This window comes from Eretmochelys imbricata, chromosome 3 (genome assembly GCF_965152235.1).
Source record: "Eretmochelys imbricata isolate rEreImb1 chromosome 3, rEreImb1.hap1, whole genome shotgun sequence".
Taxonomy (NCBI): Eukaryota; Metazoa; Chordata; order Testudines; family Cheloniidae; genus Eretmochelys; species Eretmochelys imbricata.
In genome coordinates, this window is record NC_135574.1 from 61175066 (window position 1) to 61193746 (window position 18681).

At 43.3% G+C, this 18681-nt stretch overlaps 1 protein-coding gene across 1 annotated transcript in view; it reads left to right on the plus strand.

The window, feature by feature from the left end:
* MEI4 (meiotic double-stranded break formation protein 4) overlaps window positions 1-18681 on the plus strand; it is a 124885-nt gene that overhangs the window by 40894 nt on the left and 65310 nt on the right. The window lies entirely within an intron of this gene.

Below are 18681 nucleotides of genomic sequence, written 5' to 3' on the forward strand. Positions count from 1 at the left end.
TGACTACTGGCTCCTTGCGCCATGTGACACCAGGAGGTCCATGTGTCAACTCTAAAGATGCTACATTTCCATTCTTCCCTGAGGATCAGTATAAACACCGAAAAAACTGTTCTCGCACGCACACTGTCTCTGGACTTTATCATGGCCACCCTGGATTCAGTCACTGCAAGAGCTTACTTGCCCACAGGCAGGTTTCAAACCATGAGCAACATTATAGCCCAGATCACAAACAATCTTTGAGTACCAGTCAGGACATGCCTATCTCTCCTAGGTCATATGGCCTCATGCACTCATGTCATGCTAGTCACAAGACTCCACCTTCATTACCTTCAAGCGTGGCTTGATAGTGTTGGCGAACACGGTGACCATCTTCTACATCAACAGGCAGGAGGAATGAAATCTGTTTCCCTGCGTGTGACAGCGGTCAGCTTGTGGAACTAGTGTGAGTTGGTTGCTGACACACCATCAGCAGCCTACCTTCCCAGGAAATGAAATACACTCATGAAGTCCTTCAGCAGACCTATTGCTCTCGACCATGAGCGATAACTCCATGATTTGGTGCTGCACAACATCTTCAGTCTATGGGGAACCCCATCCAGAGATCTGTTCACCTCTATCACGAACTGAATGCATCACATACTGCTCCAGAGGAGCTCTAAATCGCCACTCGCAGAGTGATGCTGTACTTGGTCAAATAACCTGAACTGTGGATTTCCCTCCATTACTGCTTCTGCCATGAATTCTACACAAAATCTGGCAGGACAGGGCACAGGTTATACTGATCACTCTCCACTGGCCCCAACAATTTTGGTTCCCAAATCTCCTGTGCCTGTCATGCAGAGTACCAATCATCCTCCTGACATTTCCTGAGCTCCTGATACAGCAGAACAGTAAGATAAATCAGCCTGTTCGGCATTTGCTTCACCTCAGGGCTTGATTTTTGGATGGGCACCATCTTTAGAGTGCTCATGTTCTGCATACTTTCCAACTGTAGGAAGGATTCCCAAAGGCAGTATTCCCTGGCTCAGTGGAAATGTTTTTCTTCTTGGGCACATCAAAAGAACGTTCTTCCAGTATATACAGATATCACTCTCATTTTAGACTGTATCCTTTTCTCTAAAGATGTCAGGCCTATCCATCAGCTCCTTACAAGTCCACCTGGCAGCACTCAGTGCGTACTATCCTCCTTCTCAGGGGCACTCGGTCTTCATTCACGCACTGATCTCAAGATTTTGGAAGGGCCTAATCAGAACTTTCCTGTCTATTCACAAGCCTACCCGTCAGTAGGACTTGAACCTTGTTCTCTCTGCACTCACAAGGCCACCCTTTGAACTCCTAGCTTCCTGCTCCATGTCCCTTCTCATCAGAAAGGTCACATTCCATGTAGCCATTATCTCAGCCGCAAGGTTGGTGAGCTTGGAGCGATGATGACAGATCCTCCTTACACTGTATTCCTTAAAGATAAGGTTTCATTACGTTTACACCCAAATTCACCCGCAAGGTTGTTTCAAAAATTTCCTTGAACCGATCCACTTACCTATGTTCTTCCCTAAACAGCATGCTTTCTTACTGGAACAGACTCCATGCCCTTAGTGTCCGGTGAGCCTTGGCATTTTAGTTACACAGAACAAAACCAATCAGGAAGTCACCAAGACTGTTCATCACTATAACAGAAAGAATCAGGGGACAAGCACTCTCCACCCAGAGGATCTCCAAATGGTTCTCTGGCTGCACTCTACTTTATCAACTATTGAATCTCCCCCCACCCCCATGGAGTAAGAGCTCATTCCGTGAGAGCACAAGGAGCGACTCTGGCATTGCTTCATGAGGTATATCCCTCCATGAGATCTGTAAAGCAGCCACGTGGGCTCTGTTCACACGTTTACGAGACACTGTGCCCTAGTCTACAACTCCTGTGCTGATGCCTCCTTTGGAATGACTGTCCTTCATTCAGCCCTACTGTCTACGTGCTCACACTCTGCTCCTGCTTAGGTCCTTCTTGTCAGTCACCCACAATGGAATATAATAAGGGTCATCACTCCAATAATAAGAGGAGGTTACTTACCTGTAATTGGAGGTTCTTTGAAATCCATGGTCTCTATCTGTATCCCACTGCTCACTCTCCTTCCCCTCTGCTTCGGACAGTCTCTGATTCACAGTGGAAAAAGAACTGGAGAGGCAGTCAGTCCACCCCACCCTTTATCCCCTGTATTGGATGCTTGACGTAAGCCAGGGTGCATGCATGGACCAACTGACACTATTTTCAAATTTTCCGGCTCCGAATGTATGGTGCGTATGCATAACTCCACAGATAGGGGCCGCACATCTCAAAGAACCTCCAGTTACAGGTAAGTAAACTTCTCTTTCCTTGAATTAATTGAGACCCAAGTGGATTTACAGTTGAGAAGCAGCACATTTTGACTGGTTTTAGAACATCAGTTATATGACAGAACAACAGTTAAGTCACAGGAATATTGAGAGATCTTGCCAGACTTGTGATCTAGTACGAGAGAGGTAATGGCTGAGTCTGCTAACTTTTAAATTCAGTTAAATTTTCTAAGCAATCTGCTCTCCTTTGGAGATAGCTATTCAAGTCAAATAGTAACTGTTTATGAAAAACACGACAGTCTAAAAACACTCACCAAATCCAGTGAGGTGGTCCAGAGGAGATTACCTAAACAGACAAATGGATGGGTTAGAATTTTAAGCACAAGCCTTGTCTCATTGCACCTTCTCTTGCCTTCCCTTCCTCTGACTTATATGTCCCATACATTAGGACTAAGGTGATCGTGGAGGGAGGGCATAGAATAGAGCCCTGACTGTTGACCATGGAGCAGCTGCCGATCTCTCCCTCTACAAAGCCTACAGTGGCCCAGGGCTACCCTTTGCCAGCAATGTCAGCCAAGCACTGTCTCCTAGTGCAGCAGTGTGTATTTTGCTGCATTTTAGTATGTTTTATTCGAAGCAGTGCAGAATAGTAACAAAAGACCACACCAATAAAGCAAAAAGTAACAACAAAACGCATGAACAGGTAGTCCTGGGGGAGAATAAAATATTGTGTTAATAGAAAAGATGTAATGTTTGAGGTCTCTTCTCTTCAAGAAGGAGCTTTAAAAAGGGGGAGGGAGAGAGGTCTTGAGATGAGTGTTAGAGTGTTGAAGAATTGAGCAAAACGGAGTAAAGTATGCCAAGGAGTTGAAGCTTAGAGGAGAAATAGCATAATCTTTAAAATGACAATAGAAGAATGAGTTAGAAGATGAAGAGAAAATTAATAAAGGAAGCAGATAGCAAGGTGGAGGGTAATAAAAGAATAAAGGTAGGAAAGAACAGTTACAATGAATACCATCCACATAAGAGTGAGAATTTTAAAATGACAACACAAGTGGATCAAAGTGAGTGAAGTGGAGAAAACAAAAAAAGATGAATAGAAAATTAAGTGTTTGTTTAGGAATACCAACATAGCTAGTCATTTAGATGCTGCATCTCCAAGGACCCTAGTCCCTTTTGAAAGAAGTGAATCATCAAGGTATTAAAGGTGTATATCAGTCAAACATACAAGTATGCACACAATCCCTTAGTTTTTGATGTAGTGCATTTGTTTTTGGATAACCATGCAGAGTTGAAACATGAATTGTGCTGGTACTCAGAGAATTTGCCTTTATAAACTTGCTACTGGTTAATATTTCTGAGTTTCAGATAACCCCTTTTCAGAAAGAGGTGTCTTAATACAGCCTGATCAAGCTAATTCTAAAATGAATAATTCATATCTTGGGATTTTTCCAGTGGTAAAGATATATACCAAAAGTCCAAAGTCCAATAACTTTTTTGCCAGTACATTTAAAAAAACAAAAAACAGATTCCTAACAGCATAGATTTTATTGGATACAAACCATTAATCCAGCCCAAGAATAGGCTAAACGGATTCTTGTTTAGCTTTTTTTTTTAACTTTTACTGTATATTTTTGTGAGCTCAATATATTTTATATTTTGTTACTAATAAAAGACATGTAATATTTTTAATTTTACTGTATATCAATTTGAATATTTAAGAACAAATTCATTTTGCCATTATTTCCAGACAAAACTAAAAGATGATCCATGAATAGGCCACTGAGAGATGAAATTGTATTTATGTTCACTGTTTGTAGATAACTTTATTATTTAGACAATGCTGTTTGCATTTGTAGCCGTGTTGGTCCCAGGATGTTAGAGAGACAAAGTGGGTGAGGTAGTGTCTTTTTGTGGGCCAACTTCTGTTGCTGAAAGCTTGTGTCTCTCTCACCAAAAGAAGTTGGTCCAATAAAATATATTACTTCACCCCTCTGGTCTCTCTTACACTGTCTAAGTAAGATTAGCCTGTATGCAATTAATGATGAAGCTAACTTGTAAATACTAAACATCCTCCTGTACCAGTTCAGGTAAGTGGGTTTATTGCATCTCTGTCAGCTAATAGAGACATTAATAAATATGTAAAATGATCAATATTTACAATTTGTATCATGCACTTACTTATTCATAAAACTGAATGTTTTTACTATTGTCTCCAGCAAATGGAGGCAATTCTGTGTTAGGTAGCTAGATTTAAATATAATTCAAGCTTCATGATTAATCCAAGCTTATGCAATTTTATCGTAACTGGCACCCTGGGATACAAATTATTATTCGAGTCTCTTTCAAAGAGGGAGGGATTCGTTGGCACATTGGCATCATCCAGTATAGCAATACAAGTGATCCATCTAGTTCAGTAGTGTTTCTGACTGTGAATTATACTAGATGTTTCAGAGGATTTTGCAAAAATACAAACTCAATCCATAATGAACAGGCAGAATAGTCTGCCTGAAAGAGAAGTTTTTCCCCAAGCAAATAGTGGTTGGATTGTTCCCTAAAGTGATTTCCATAGGTTAATTGTGATGTTAAAAATACATTTTAAAAAATTTCCTTTTCTGTTTTAAATGTGTCTTTTTAAATGTGTTGGATGTCTCCTGGTTATAGTATTGTAAGAGGTGAGAAGAAGTGTCTGATTGACTTTCTCTAGTCCTATACCTCTATCATGTCATCTCTTATTTGTCTGCTTTTGAATTTCAGTAGTTCTAACCTTCATATACCTTTCACATATGAAAGTTTTTCCAAACATCTATTTTGCTGTCCTCTAAACCCTTTCTATTTTTAGTAAATGTTTTTTGAGATGTAGTGACCAAAATTGAATATAGTGTTACCACAATTAACATAGAATTATAGTACCACCAATTTATATAATATTTCCAGTGTTTTTCTATCCCCTTCTTAATACAACAGAACAGTTTGTTTGCTCTCTTATTATTCTGCTGTGTACTGAGCAGATGTTTTCATTGAGCTGTCGAGAGGAACTCAGATTTTTTTCCTCAGTGGTTCCAGTTAATTTAAAACCCATTTAGAGGATATACTCACTAGGTTTTAGGAGGGACCTGAACCTGGAAAGCCTTAGTTAATCTTAGGCTTTTTGCAGGCAGGAGCTCAAAGAACAACTCTATTTTGAAATATTCTCAAAGAAGGTTAGTTTATTGTTTTGCTGCTCTGTAATAGAAGCCATGTTCTTTCCCACCCAGAGCCTGAGGTGTCCCAAAGAGACTTTATAGGGAGGTCAGAGAATGGGGGGTTCAAAACTTCCAGTACAGTAACCATTGAGAAGTGGATGATGGAGAGGACTTAATTGCTGGACTTCTCTGTTGCCCTCTTATTTCATGGCAAAGGAGCATTTACTGTTTGTTTCATTTTGGATCAATTTGAAATAAGGTTTCTGTTTGGCGTCTGAGACACTTGATTCCTTCGAGGTCTACAGGAAACTCAAGTTGCAGTGGGGGAGGTTTAGATTGGATATTAGGAAAAACTTTTTCACTATGAGGGTGGTGAAACACTGGAATGCATTACCTAGGGAGGTGGTAGAATCTCCTTCCTTAGAGGTTTTTAAGGTCAGGCTTGACAAAGCCCTGGCTGGGATGATTTAACTGGGAATTGGTCCTGCTTCGAGCAGGGGGTTGGACTAGATGACCTTCTGGGGTCCCTTCCAACCCTGATATTCTATGATTCTAAGCTACATAGATCTCTGCATCATGTGACAAAGCCCTTTTGGATGTTGGTAAAGTCCACCGTTATTAGGTCAGCCAGACCCATTTGAACTATACTAAGATCCACGGCAGCTCATGTGGATGTTAAAAAGTCTGCAGTCAGGAAAATCTGGGACTGGGCACAGGAATCAAGATATGGAACTGAGAGAGTAGGAAAGAAGGAGATGCTATCCCAAGGAAGCCATTTGTGAGTCATGGACCTAAAAGGATATGAGAGCTCTACAGTGTTCACCTGGCCCTCAGGAGCTCTTCAGGCATGCTGATCTGAGGGTAGAGGGAAATCTCTGAGCTTCTAGGATATCGGATTATGGAATTGGAGAGGTCAGTCAGTCTGCCTCTCAGTCTCAGCTAATGTGCTGCTTCTGCTGGCTTCCTTCTCACAAGTAATCTGTATGAATAGTTCTGGAATGTAATGGTGCTCGTACAAGTCACATGGTCCATGGTTCTGTCTTTTTCTTTAGCGCCGCTATTTTCTCTTTCACCCGTTGATATGTGTGGTATGTGGTTGCTGGTGAGTATTCGCTTCAGGCTGGGGGGCTGTCTGTAGGCAAGGACTGGCCTGTCTAGGAGTTTTAGTTGGGGGCTGAAGGTGACGGCTAGTGGCGTTCTGTTATTTTCTTTGTTAGGCCTGTCCTGTAGTAGGTGACTTCTGGGAACTCTTCTGGCTCTATCAATGTGTTTCTTCACTTCCGCAGGTGGGTATTGTAGTTGTAAGAATGCTTGATAGAGATCTTATTTGTCTCTGTCTGAGGGGTTGGAGCAAATGTAGTTGTATTGCAGAGCTTGGCTGTAGACAATGGATTGTGTGGTGTGGTCAGGGTGAAAGCTGGAGGCATGTAGGTAGGAATAGCGCCCCATGTAGGTAGGAATAGCATGTAGGTAGGACAGTCCCCCAACCTGAAGCGAATACTCACCAGCAACCACATACCACACCACAGAACCACTAACCCAGGAACCTATCCTTGCAACAAAGCCCGTTGCCAACTGTGTCCACATATCTATTCAGGGGACACCATCACAGGGCCTAATAACATCAGCCACACTATCAGAGGCTCGTTCACCTGCACATCTACCAATGTGATATATGCCATCATGTGCCAGCAATGCCCCTCATGTACATTGGTCAAACTGGACAGTCTCTACATAAAAGAATAAATGGACACAAATCAGATGTCAAGAATTATAACATTCATAAACCAGTCGGAGAACACTTCAATCTCTTTGGTCACGCAATTACAGACATGAAAGTTGTGACATTACAACAGAAAAACTTCAAATCCAGACTCCAGCGAGAGACTGCTGAACTGGAATTCATTTGCAAATTGGCTTGAATAGAGACTGGGAGTGTCTAAGTCATTATGCAAGGTAACCTATTTCCCCTTATTTTTTCCTACCCACCCCCCCAGACGTTCTTGTTAAACCCTGGATTTGTGCTGGAAATGGCCCACCTTGATTATCATACACATTGTAAGGAGAGTCATCACTTTACATAAGCTATTACCAGCAGGAGAGTGGGGTGGGAGGAGAGAGAACCTTTTGTAGTGATAATCACCCATTTTTTCATGGTTTGTGTGTATAAAAACATCTTCTGTATTTTCCACAGTATGCATCCGATGAAATGAGCTGTATTATGATACAGCGATTGCACTATAGCAGAGGTTCTCAAACTGTGGTCCGCGGATAGTTCCTTCTAAGGGTATGTCTACACTACGGAATAAGGTCGAATTTATAGAAGTCGTTTTTTTAGAAATCAGTTTTATATAGTCGAGTGTGTGTGTCCCCACAGAAAATGCTCTAAGTGCATTAAGTGCATTAACTCGGCGGAGTGCTTCCACAGTACCGAGGCTAGAGTCGACTTCCGGAGCGTTGCACTGTGGATAGCTATCCCACAGTTCCCACAGTCTCCGCTGCCCATTGGAATTCTGGGTTGAGATCCCAATGCCTGATGGGGCTAAAACATTGTCGCGGGTGGTTCTGGGTACATATCGTCAGGCCCCCGTTCCCTCCCTCCCTCCCTCCGTAAAAGCAAGGGCAGACAATCGTTTCGCGCCTTTTTTCCTGAGTTACCTGTGCAGATGCCATACCACGGCAAGCATGGAGCCCGCTCAGGTAACCGTCACCCTATGTCTCCTGGGTGCTGGCAGACGCGGTACGGCTTTGCTACACAGTAGCAGCAACCCCTTGCCTTCTGGCAGCAGACGGTGCAATATGACTGGTAGCCGTCCTCGTCGTGTCCGAGGTGCTCCTGGCCACGTCGGCTGGGAGCGCCTGGGCAGACATGGGCGCAGGGACTAAATTTGGAGTGACTTGACCAGGTCATTCTCTTTAGTCCTGCAGTCAGTCCTATTGAACCGTCTTATGGTGAGCAGGCAGGCGATACGGATTGCTAGCAGTCGTACTGTACCATCTTCTGCCAGGCAGGCAAGAGATGAGGATTGCTAGCAGTCGTATTGTACCATCTTCTGCCAGGCAGGCAAGAGATGAGGATGGCTAGCAGTTGTACTGTACCATCTTCTGCCGAGCAGCCATGAGATGTGGATGGCATGCAGTCCTTCTGCACCGTCTGCTGCCAGCCAAAGATGTAAAAGATAGATGGAGTGGATCAAAACAAGAAATAGACCAGATTCGTTTTGTACTCATTTGCTTCCCCCCATCCCCTGTCTAGGGGACTCATTCCTCTAGGTCACACTGCAGTCACTCACAGAGAAGGTGCAGCGAGGTAAATCTAGCCATGTATCAATCAGAGGCCAGGCTAACCTCCTTGTTCCAATAAGAACAATAACTTAGGTGCACCATTTCTTATTGGAACCCTCCGTGAAGTCCTGCCTGAAATACTCCTTGATGTAAAGACACCCCCTTTGTTGATTTTAGCTCCCTGAAGCCAACCCTGTAAGCCGTGTCGTCAGTCGCCCCTCCCTCTGTCAGAGCAACGGCAGACAATCGTTCCGCGCCTTTTTTCTGTGCGGACGCCATACCAAGGCAAGCATGGAGGCCGCTCAGCTCACTTTGGCAATTAGGAGCACATTAAACACCACACGCATTATCCAGCAGTATATGCAGCACCGGAACCTGGCAAAGTGATACCGGGCGAGGAGGCGACGTCAGCGCGGTCACGTGAGTGATCAGGACATGGACACAGATTTCTCTGAAAGCATGGGCCCTGCCAATGCATGCATCATGGTGCTAATGGGGCAGGTTCATGCTGTGGAACGCCGATTCTGGGCTCGGGAAACAAGCACAGACTGGTGGGACCGCATAGTGTTGCAGGTCTGGGACGATTCCCAGTGGCTGCGGAACTTTCGCATGCGTAAGGGCACTTTCATGGAACTTTGTGACTTGCTTTCCCCTGCCCTGAGGCACATGAATACCAAGATGAGAGCAGCCCTCACAGTTGAGAAGCGAGTGGCGATAGCCCTGTGGAAGCTTGCAATGCCAGACAGCTACCGGTCAGTCGGGAATCAATTTGGAGTGGGCAAATCTACTGTGGAGGCTGCTGTGATGCAAGTAGCCCACGCAATCAAAGATTTGCTGATATCAAGGGTAGTGACCCTGGGAAATGTGCAGGTCATAGTGGATGGCTTTGCTGCAATGGGATTCCCTAACTGTGGTGGGGCCATAGACGGAACCCATATCCCTATCTTGGCACCGGAGCACCAAGCCGCCGAGTACATAAACCGCAAGGGGTACTTTTCAATAGTGCTGCAAGCTCTGGTGGATCACAAGGGACGTTTCACCAACATCAACGTGGGATGGCCGGGAAAGGTGCATGACGCTTGCATCTTCAGGAACTCTGGTCTGTTTCAAAAGCTGCAGGAAGGGACTTTATTCCCAGACCAGAAAATAACTGTTGGGGATGTTGAAATGCCTATATGTATCCTTGGGGACCCAGCCTACCCCTTAATGCCATGGCTCATGAAGCCGTACACGGGCAGCCTGGACAGTAGTCAGGAGCTGTTCAACTACAGGCTGAGCAAGTGCAGAATGGTGGTAGAATGTGCATTTGGACGTTTAAAGGCGCGCTGGCGCAGTTTACTGACTCGCTTAGACCTCAGCGAAACCAATATTCCCACTGTTATTACTGCTTGCTGTGTGCTCCACAATATCTGTGAGAGTAAGGGGGAGACGTTTATGGCGGGGTGGGAGGTTGAGGCAAATCGCCTGGCTGCTGGTTATGCGCAGCCAGACACCAGGGCAGTTAGAAGAGCACAGGAGGGCGCGGTACGCATCAGAGAAGCTTTGAAAACCAGTTTCATGACTGGCCAGGCTACGGTGTGAAAGTTCTGTTTGTTTCTCCTTGATGAAACCCCCCGCCCCTTGGTTCACTCTACTTCCCTGTAAGCTAACCACCCACCCCTCCTCCCTTCAATCACCGCTTGCAGAGGCAATAAAGTCATTGTTGCTTCACATTCATGCATTCTTTATTCATTCATCACACAAATAGGGGGATAACTACCAAGGTAGCCCAGGAGGGGTGGTGGAGGAAGGAAGGAAAATGCCGCACAGCACTTTAAAAGTTTACAACTTTAAAATTTATTGAATGACAGCCTTCTTTTTTTTTTGGGCAATCCTCTGTGGTGGAGTGGCTGGTTGGCCGGAGGCCCCCCCACCGCGTTCTTGGGCGTCTGGGTTTGGAGGGTATGGAACTTGGGGAGGAGGGCAGTTGGTTACAGAGGGGCTGCAGTGGCAGTCTGTGCTCCAGCTGCCTTTGCTGCAGCTCAACCATACACTGGAGCATACTGGTTTGGTCCTCCAGCAGCCTCAGCATTGAATCCTGCCTCCTCTCATCATGCTGCCGCCACATTTGAGCTTCAGCCCTCTCTTCAGCCCCCAACTTACTCTCTTCAGCCTGCCACCTCTCCTCCTGGTCATTTTGTGCTTTCCTGCACTCTGACATTATTTGCCTCCACGCATTCGTCTGTCCTCTGTCAGTGTGGGAGGACAGCATGAGCTCGGAGAACATTTCATCGTGAGTGCATTTTTTTTTCTTTCTAAGCTTCACTAGCCTCTGGGAAGGAGAAGATCCTGTGATCATTGAAACACATGCAGCTGGTGGAGAAAAAAAAAGGGACAGCGGTATTTAAAAAGACACATTTTATAAAACAGTGGCTACGCTCTTTCAGGGTTATCCTTGCTGTTAACATTACATACATAGCACATGTGCTTTCGTTACAAGGTCGCATTTTGCCTCCCCGCACCGCGTGGCTACTCCCTCAACCTTCCCCCCTCCCTGTGGCTAACAGCGGGGAACATTTCTGTTTAGCCACAGGCAAACAGCCCAGCAGGAATGGGCTCCTCTGAGTGTCCCCGAAGAAAAGAACTCTATTTCAACCAGGTGACCATGAATTATATCTCACTCTCCTGAGGATAACACGGAGAGATAAAGAACGGATGTTGTTTGAATGCCAGCAAACATACCCTGCAATGCTTTGTTCTGCAATGATTCCCGAGTATGTGTTACTGGCCTGGAGTGGTAAAGTGTCCTACCATGAAGGACACAATAAGGCTGCCCTCCCCAGAAACCTTTTGCAAAGGCTTTAGGAGTACATCTAGGAGAACCGCGAATGCCAGGGCAAAGTAATCCTTTCACATGCTTGCTTTTAAACCATGTATAGTATTTTAAAAGGTACACTCACCAGAGGTCCCTTCTCCGCCTGCTGGGTCCAGGAGGCAGCCTTGGGTGGGTTCGGGGGGTACTGGCTCCAGGTCCAGGGTGAGAACCAGTTCCTGGCTGTCAGGAAAACCGGTTTCTCCGCTTGCTTGCTGTGAGCTATCTACAACCTCATCATCATCATCATCTTCTTCGTCCCCAAAACCTGCTTCCGTATTGCCTCCATCTCCATTGAAGGAGTCAAACAACATGGCTGGGGTAGTGGTGGCTGAACCCCCTAAAATGGCATGCAGCTCATCATAGAAGCGGCATGTTTGGGGCTCTGACCCGGAGCGGCCGTTTGCCTCTCTGGTTTTCTGGTAGGCTTGCCTCAGCTCCTTCATTTTCACGCGGCACTGCTTCGGGTCCCTGTTATGGCCTCTGTCCTTCATGCCCTGGGAGATTTTGACAAAGGTTTTGGCATTTCGAAAACTGGAACGGAGTTCTGATAGCACGGATTCCTCTCCCCAAACAGCGATCAGATCCCGTACCTCCCGTTCGGTCCATGCTGGAGCTCTTTTGCGATTCTGGGACTCCATCATGGTCACCTGTGCTGATGAGCTCTGCATGGTCACCTGCAGCTTGCCACGCTGGCCAAACAGGAAATGAGATTCAAAAGTTCGCGGTTCTTTTCCTGTCTACCTGGCCAGTGCATCTGAGTTGAGAGTGCTGTCCAGAGCGGTCACAATGGAGCACTCTGGTATAGCTCCCGGAGGCCAATAACATCGAATTGTGTCCACAGTACCCCAAATTCGAGCCGGCAAGGTCGATTTAAGCGCTAATCCACTTGTCAGGGGTGGAGTAAGGAAATCTATTTTAAGAGCCCTTTAAGTCGAAATAAAGGGCTTCATTGTGTGGACGGGTGCAGGTTTACATCGATTTAACGCTGCTAAATTCGACCTAGTGTAGACCAGGGCTAAGGTGCATGCCTGGGCGGCTGCACATGAGAGAATGAAGGGCCACCCACCTAATTCGTGGAGCCGTGCAGGCGTGGCTCCGCTAATTAGGTGCCTGGACCTTGGAGAAGACACAGATATAAGGTGAGGTGGTAGCCTTGTGGGGGATAGGAGGCAGGTGGGAGGGGGCATTCGGGTGAAAAGAGGGTGTGGGGGAAATTTGGGACATGCAGGGCTGCAGCAGCCAGAGAAAGAGGTGACTTTCCCCAGCTCCAGGGCTGCGGCTCCTGGGGAGAGACAGCCTTCCTTCCTAGCCCCAGCTTGGGGGCTGCTGCAGTGGGGGAGAGAGGGCACATCCATTGCATTAGAAAGGTAAGACTACTGATATTAAAATATGAGTTGTGTGCTTTTATTTGTAGAACAAAAAACCATTTATTATTGTTATTTTATATAGCGCTTTTATCCAAAGCGCATTACAGTAGTTAGCTAATGGTGTAAACAACATTTGGAAAGATCATTAAGTGGTCCGCCGAGACCCTCAGCAATTTTCAAGTGATCCGCGGAAAAAAAAATTTGAGAACCACTGCACTACAGTACCTATATTAGGTGAATTGAAAAATATTATTTCTTTTGTTTCTTTTTACAGCGCAAATATTTGTAATAAAAATAATGTAAAGTGAGCACTATACGCTTTGTATTCTGTGTTGTAATTCAAATTGATATATTCAAATATATCAATATTTGAAAATGTAGGAAAAACATCCACAAACATTTAATACATTTCAATTGATATTCTATTGTTTAACAGTGCAATTAATCGCGATTAATATTTTTAATTTTTTTGAGTTAATCATGTGAGTTAACTGCGATTAATCAATAGCCCTAGAATTTTGCTACATTGGTAACAGGATTCATTGAATTCTGGGAGCTATGGGTGTCCAATGCCTCTGGAAATTTCTCAAAACATTTTGCATAGATTTAATATTTTATTTCAGTGGCTTTTATATACTCTGGAAAAAATCTATAAGGTAAAAATAAGAAGGGAGAAAAGGGAGAAAGTGGAAGGGGAAAAAAGATATCATTAACGTGTTAATTGTTTTAAAAAATGTGCCTATATATTCTTTGGAGAAAGACAACATCAGAGGTCTAGTCCTATGCTCCTAACGTAGGTCAAATGCTCATTGAAATCCTGTTTCTCAATTTTCGCTGATTCAGGTGGCATTTTCATTAAGAGGTATGTGGTATTACCTTAAGTCCATGATGTATGGAATTATTTTGAAGGGTATGGAATCTGTTCTGTAAGACAACTTTTAATTAGCGTTGTAAACTTTGCTTGTGCTGCTCACATAGTAGAGCCCAATATATTGTAGAATTATCTGGGACAAACGGTAGCAAAATCTGCTTTATTCCAAGTATAGTCCCTTTCCAACTTTCCAAGGGTTTTAAATAAGAACAGTGGAGTGAATTAAACTTTATTTAATATGATCGGACCTGAGGTTTTGTGTAGAATTATTAGTGACCAGTGTCAGGAAAAAAATTAGCAAATAGGTGATGGTCTTTGCTGTTTAATTTAAGCAGTAATTGCAGATTTTTCTCATAGAACATTTGACACTACTTGCTGAATACAACAGCTACTTGTGCGACCTGCAACAACATAAAAAGCTATTGTTTATGAATATTATTTTGTTAATAAATTTAAGAAAGTGTGACTTCCTAGACCAGCTACAGATTTGTATGAATTTAGATCTGAATTCTGTATAATGTTTACATTACCTCTGCTTTGACTAACCATATCGAATAGTATATAAGGAAATTATCATATAACTTCATATACAACTTTTCATTGTAACTACAAGTCATGCATTAGTGTGCTGCTCTAAACTCTGCAAGCTGTCAATGGTCCCAGAGATCACAGGGGCTCACTAACTGTTCACTCCATTCCCGAGCCATGAGAGCTGCACCAGGCACAGGAGTTGCTATAGTGGCTCTTCCCTACATTGTGGGGAGTCCTCCTTTGGCCAGTCACTCTGGTTTTGAGTCTGTTTTGTACTGGAACGCTAGCTCAAAGCCAGCTTAATAAATCAGAGGATTATGGTCAAATTTCACTTTGAAGGTGGCCTTCACTTTGAAGGTGGCCACTTTAGTGAAACCTCTAAATACAGCATTGGCAATGACTAATTATTTAAAGCAAAGTGGCTCGAATCCTGTACTAAGGCTAGAAATGAAATGCTGGGTAGTATTTGAGGTGGCTATAGTTGTAGGTAATTTTTTAAAATAAAATTTCTTATATATTTTTTCCATCCCAAGAAATATTTGCTAGGCTGATAGAAAATGTTGTGTAAATAATACAGAAATTGACTTTTTACAGCCTAAATAAATGACACTGGAAATCATGGTAGTTTGGTATTCCTGACTCCAAAGGCAAGTTAGTTTGCTAACATGCTCAAGGTTATTCTCTAAAAGATGTAGAATTTGTAAAATATGTATCCAGCCTTAATGCATAAAAATGAGAAATGAAGTCAGTAAAGATGACTTGCATTCGTATAATATGAAACATGCTTGTTTGTGGCATTGCCTAAACCTCTGTGTAACAATTTGCAACTTACTTAACCTTATCTAGATCTACAGGGACTAAGCAGGCTGCCTAGAAGGCAGAATGATCCACATACAACAAGTGCTGCTCCAGTTATATATTATTAGTGGATACATCAGAAAATCTTTCTTGTAGTTGTCTAAATTATTCCTGCAAAGAGCAACCATAACATAGTGAATGATGTCTTGTACAAATGCCACATATCATTGTGTCCTGGTTTAAGGCCATATAGGATCAACATGCCTGTGATCTCCAATTACAATTACATAGACTTTATTCAGAGTAGCAGCCATGTTAGTCTGTATTCACAAAAAGAAAAGGAGTACTTGTGGCACCTTAGAGACTAACAGATTTATTTGAGCATAAGCTTTATTGTTAATGCAAATTGAATCATTTGTCTTGCATGAAGTAGACATACACTAGCTTTCTGGTGTACTCGTACTCTATCTTAGCATGGAGGTACTCTTTTGCTGTTCAACTAGTGATAGTATTGTTTATAGTTTGGGATGTGTGTGGGGTGTTTGTTTAAAAAAACAAAAAACAAAAAACCTTCCATGTGTATGCCCTGCTTTGGGACAGTTGAGAAAACAATGGATGGTTACTTTAGTAAATGTGTGTGTAAAGTAATATGGTGTGATGGGACATCCTGAAGGAGTCAAGATAGACTTGTCATAAAATGACATCTCCTATAACTCTGAAGACTGCTTGCAGTCAACTCCACACATGCTTTATAAAGCTTTAACATAATATTGTTGCGTGTTTTATATGATCTATCTCTTAATATTATGATAAAGTTCCAAGTAATTTTAATTGTTTGGAGGTTTATTTACCTTTTCCTCACATACATTTCATGTTTATACTGTTTCCGTTTGGTATCTGTGAAAATGTAATCATATTAGAGGACCTTACAGTATATTTCCTACTGTCATGATGATGATGATGATGATGATACATTGCTTGGACTCTAGCGACCGTAGAAGTGACTTTACTGAATGAATCTGTGAAGGGTTTTGCATACAGTAGAACCTCAGAGTTACAAACACCTCAAATATGGAGGTTGTTCATACCTCTGAAATGTTCATAACTCTGAACAAACTGTTACGGTTCTTTCAAAAGTTTACAACTGAACATTGAGTTAATACAGCTTTGAAACTTTACTATGCAAAAGAAAAATGCCGCTTTCCCTTTATTTTTTTTTTAGTAGTTTACATTTAACACAGTACTGTGCATGCTGCTTTTTTTGTGTGTGCGTGTGGCGGGGTTGTTCCTTTGCAGCTGCCTGATTGTGTACTATCACTTCCAGATGAAGTGTGTGGTTGACTGGTCAGTTCGTAACTATAGTGCTCATAACTCTGAGGTTCTATTGTACTATGACAACCAGGTTTTGTTGGATCTGGAAATACACAGATGAGAATTTGTTGCCTCCCTCCCCTGATTGTCCTCCCTCCATTCCTGTGTTGATCCTTTTAGGTAATCCCCTTCCTTAACCGCCTTTGTCCTATAATTGGTTGAATGTAATAAAATGAAAAATAAACAACCCCCCAAAATAATATGTAAACCAAACAAACAATTAGGTCACTCATATGCTGGCTGTGAACCATCGCTCTGTTTGTATGTGTATATTTCTTTCTAGTTGCTATGTGCCTGTCATGTCTATTTAGGCTGCCAGTGCTTTTTCTTTAAGAAAGGGACTGTCATGTACTGTTTTGCACAATGGGACCCCAATCTTGATTAGGTGCTCTAGATGCTATTGTTCCTTCACTGGTTTCTGTGAAACTGTTGTTTTTTTTTTAAAAAAAAACAGATTCTGCGGATGATACTAAACTGGGAGGAGTGATAGATACGCTGGAGGGGAGGGATAGGATACAGAAGGACCTAGACAAATTGGAGGATTGGGCCAAAAGAAATCTGATGAGGTTCAATAAGGATAAGTGCAGGGTCCTGCACTTAGGACGGAAGAATCCAGTGCACCGCTACAGACTAGGGGCCGAATGGCTAGGCAGCAATTCTGCGGAAAAGGACCTAGGGGTGACAGTGGATGAGAAACTGGATATGAGTCAGCAGTGTGCCCTTGTTGCCAAGAAGGCCAATGGCATTTTGGGATGTATAAGTAGGGGCATAGCGAGCAGATCGAGGGATGTGATCGTTCCCCTCTATTCGACATTGGTGAGGCCTCATCTGGAGTACTGTGTCCAGTTTTGGGCCCCACACTACAAGAAGGATGTGGATAAATTGGAGAGAGTCCAGCGAAGGGTAACAAAAATGATTAGGGGTCTAGAACACATGACTTATGAGGAGAGGCTGAGGGAGCTGGGATTGTTTAGTCTGCAGAAGAGAAGAATGAGGGGGGATTTGATAGCTGCTTTCAACTATCTGAAAGGGGGTTCCAAAGAGGATGGCTCTAGACTGTTCTCAATGGTAGCAGATGACAGAACGTGGAGTAATGGTCTCAAGTTGCAGTGGGGGAGGTTTAGATTGGATATTAGGAAAAACTTTTTCACTATGAGGGTGGTGAAACACTGGAATGCATTACCTAGGGAGGTGGTAGAATCTCCTTCCTTAGAAGTTTTTAAGGTCAGGCTTGACAAAGCCCTGGCTGGGATGATTTAACTGGGAATTGGTCCTGCTTCGAGCAGGGGGTTGGACTAGATGACCTTCTGGGGTCCCTTCCAACCCTGATATTCTATGATTCTATGAAAATATGCTGGGGTGAACACAATTATAAATGTATGTTCCATTGTCTTCTACTTCCATAAATTTTCTCTTCTATTAAGTAGAGGTTCATTGTTTCCTTCATGACCATCCATTTCTGAAGGTTTTATAAGAAGTCAATGTTCCTATATTATGTTGTCTAGCATAAGGCAGTAAGATTAAGGTGATTTAAGTGTGCTTTTGATAGGCATAGAGGGCACATAGCCGTTCTGGGTTTAGTGAGGATATGTTCTGGACGGCTTTGTGTTTAAGGAACACGAGGTGAATTGGGAGGGCTGAGTTTTCTTCTTTGCTCTGCCACACTTTCTGGTAGGATCTTAAGCTCTGTGCCTCTTGTTTCCTCTTCTATAAAATCTTAAATACTAACTCATGGGGAAGTAAAGGCTAATTTTGTTAATGTTTGTAATGCTGTTTGAGAGCTTGAGATGGAAAGTGTGATTAGAAATGCAAATTACTATTTTTTGCCCACAGTGAACTAATGTGTATGACCTCTTCCTGTCCCCACTCAACATTTTTAGACTGATTTGTCAGCAACTTGTTCTGAGTGTTCTGCCATTGATAATTGTTGGTGATAGTATGCTTTGCACTATATAAGGTACTGAAGACATGACTGTGCTCCAAGGAGCTTACAGTTTCCTAATGGACAGCACACAAACCTGTTGAGACAGCCAGAGGTGAGATACTAAATGTGAGAAACTTGAGTGTATTGGTTGGGTACTGGGGGCGGGG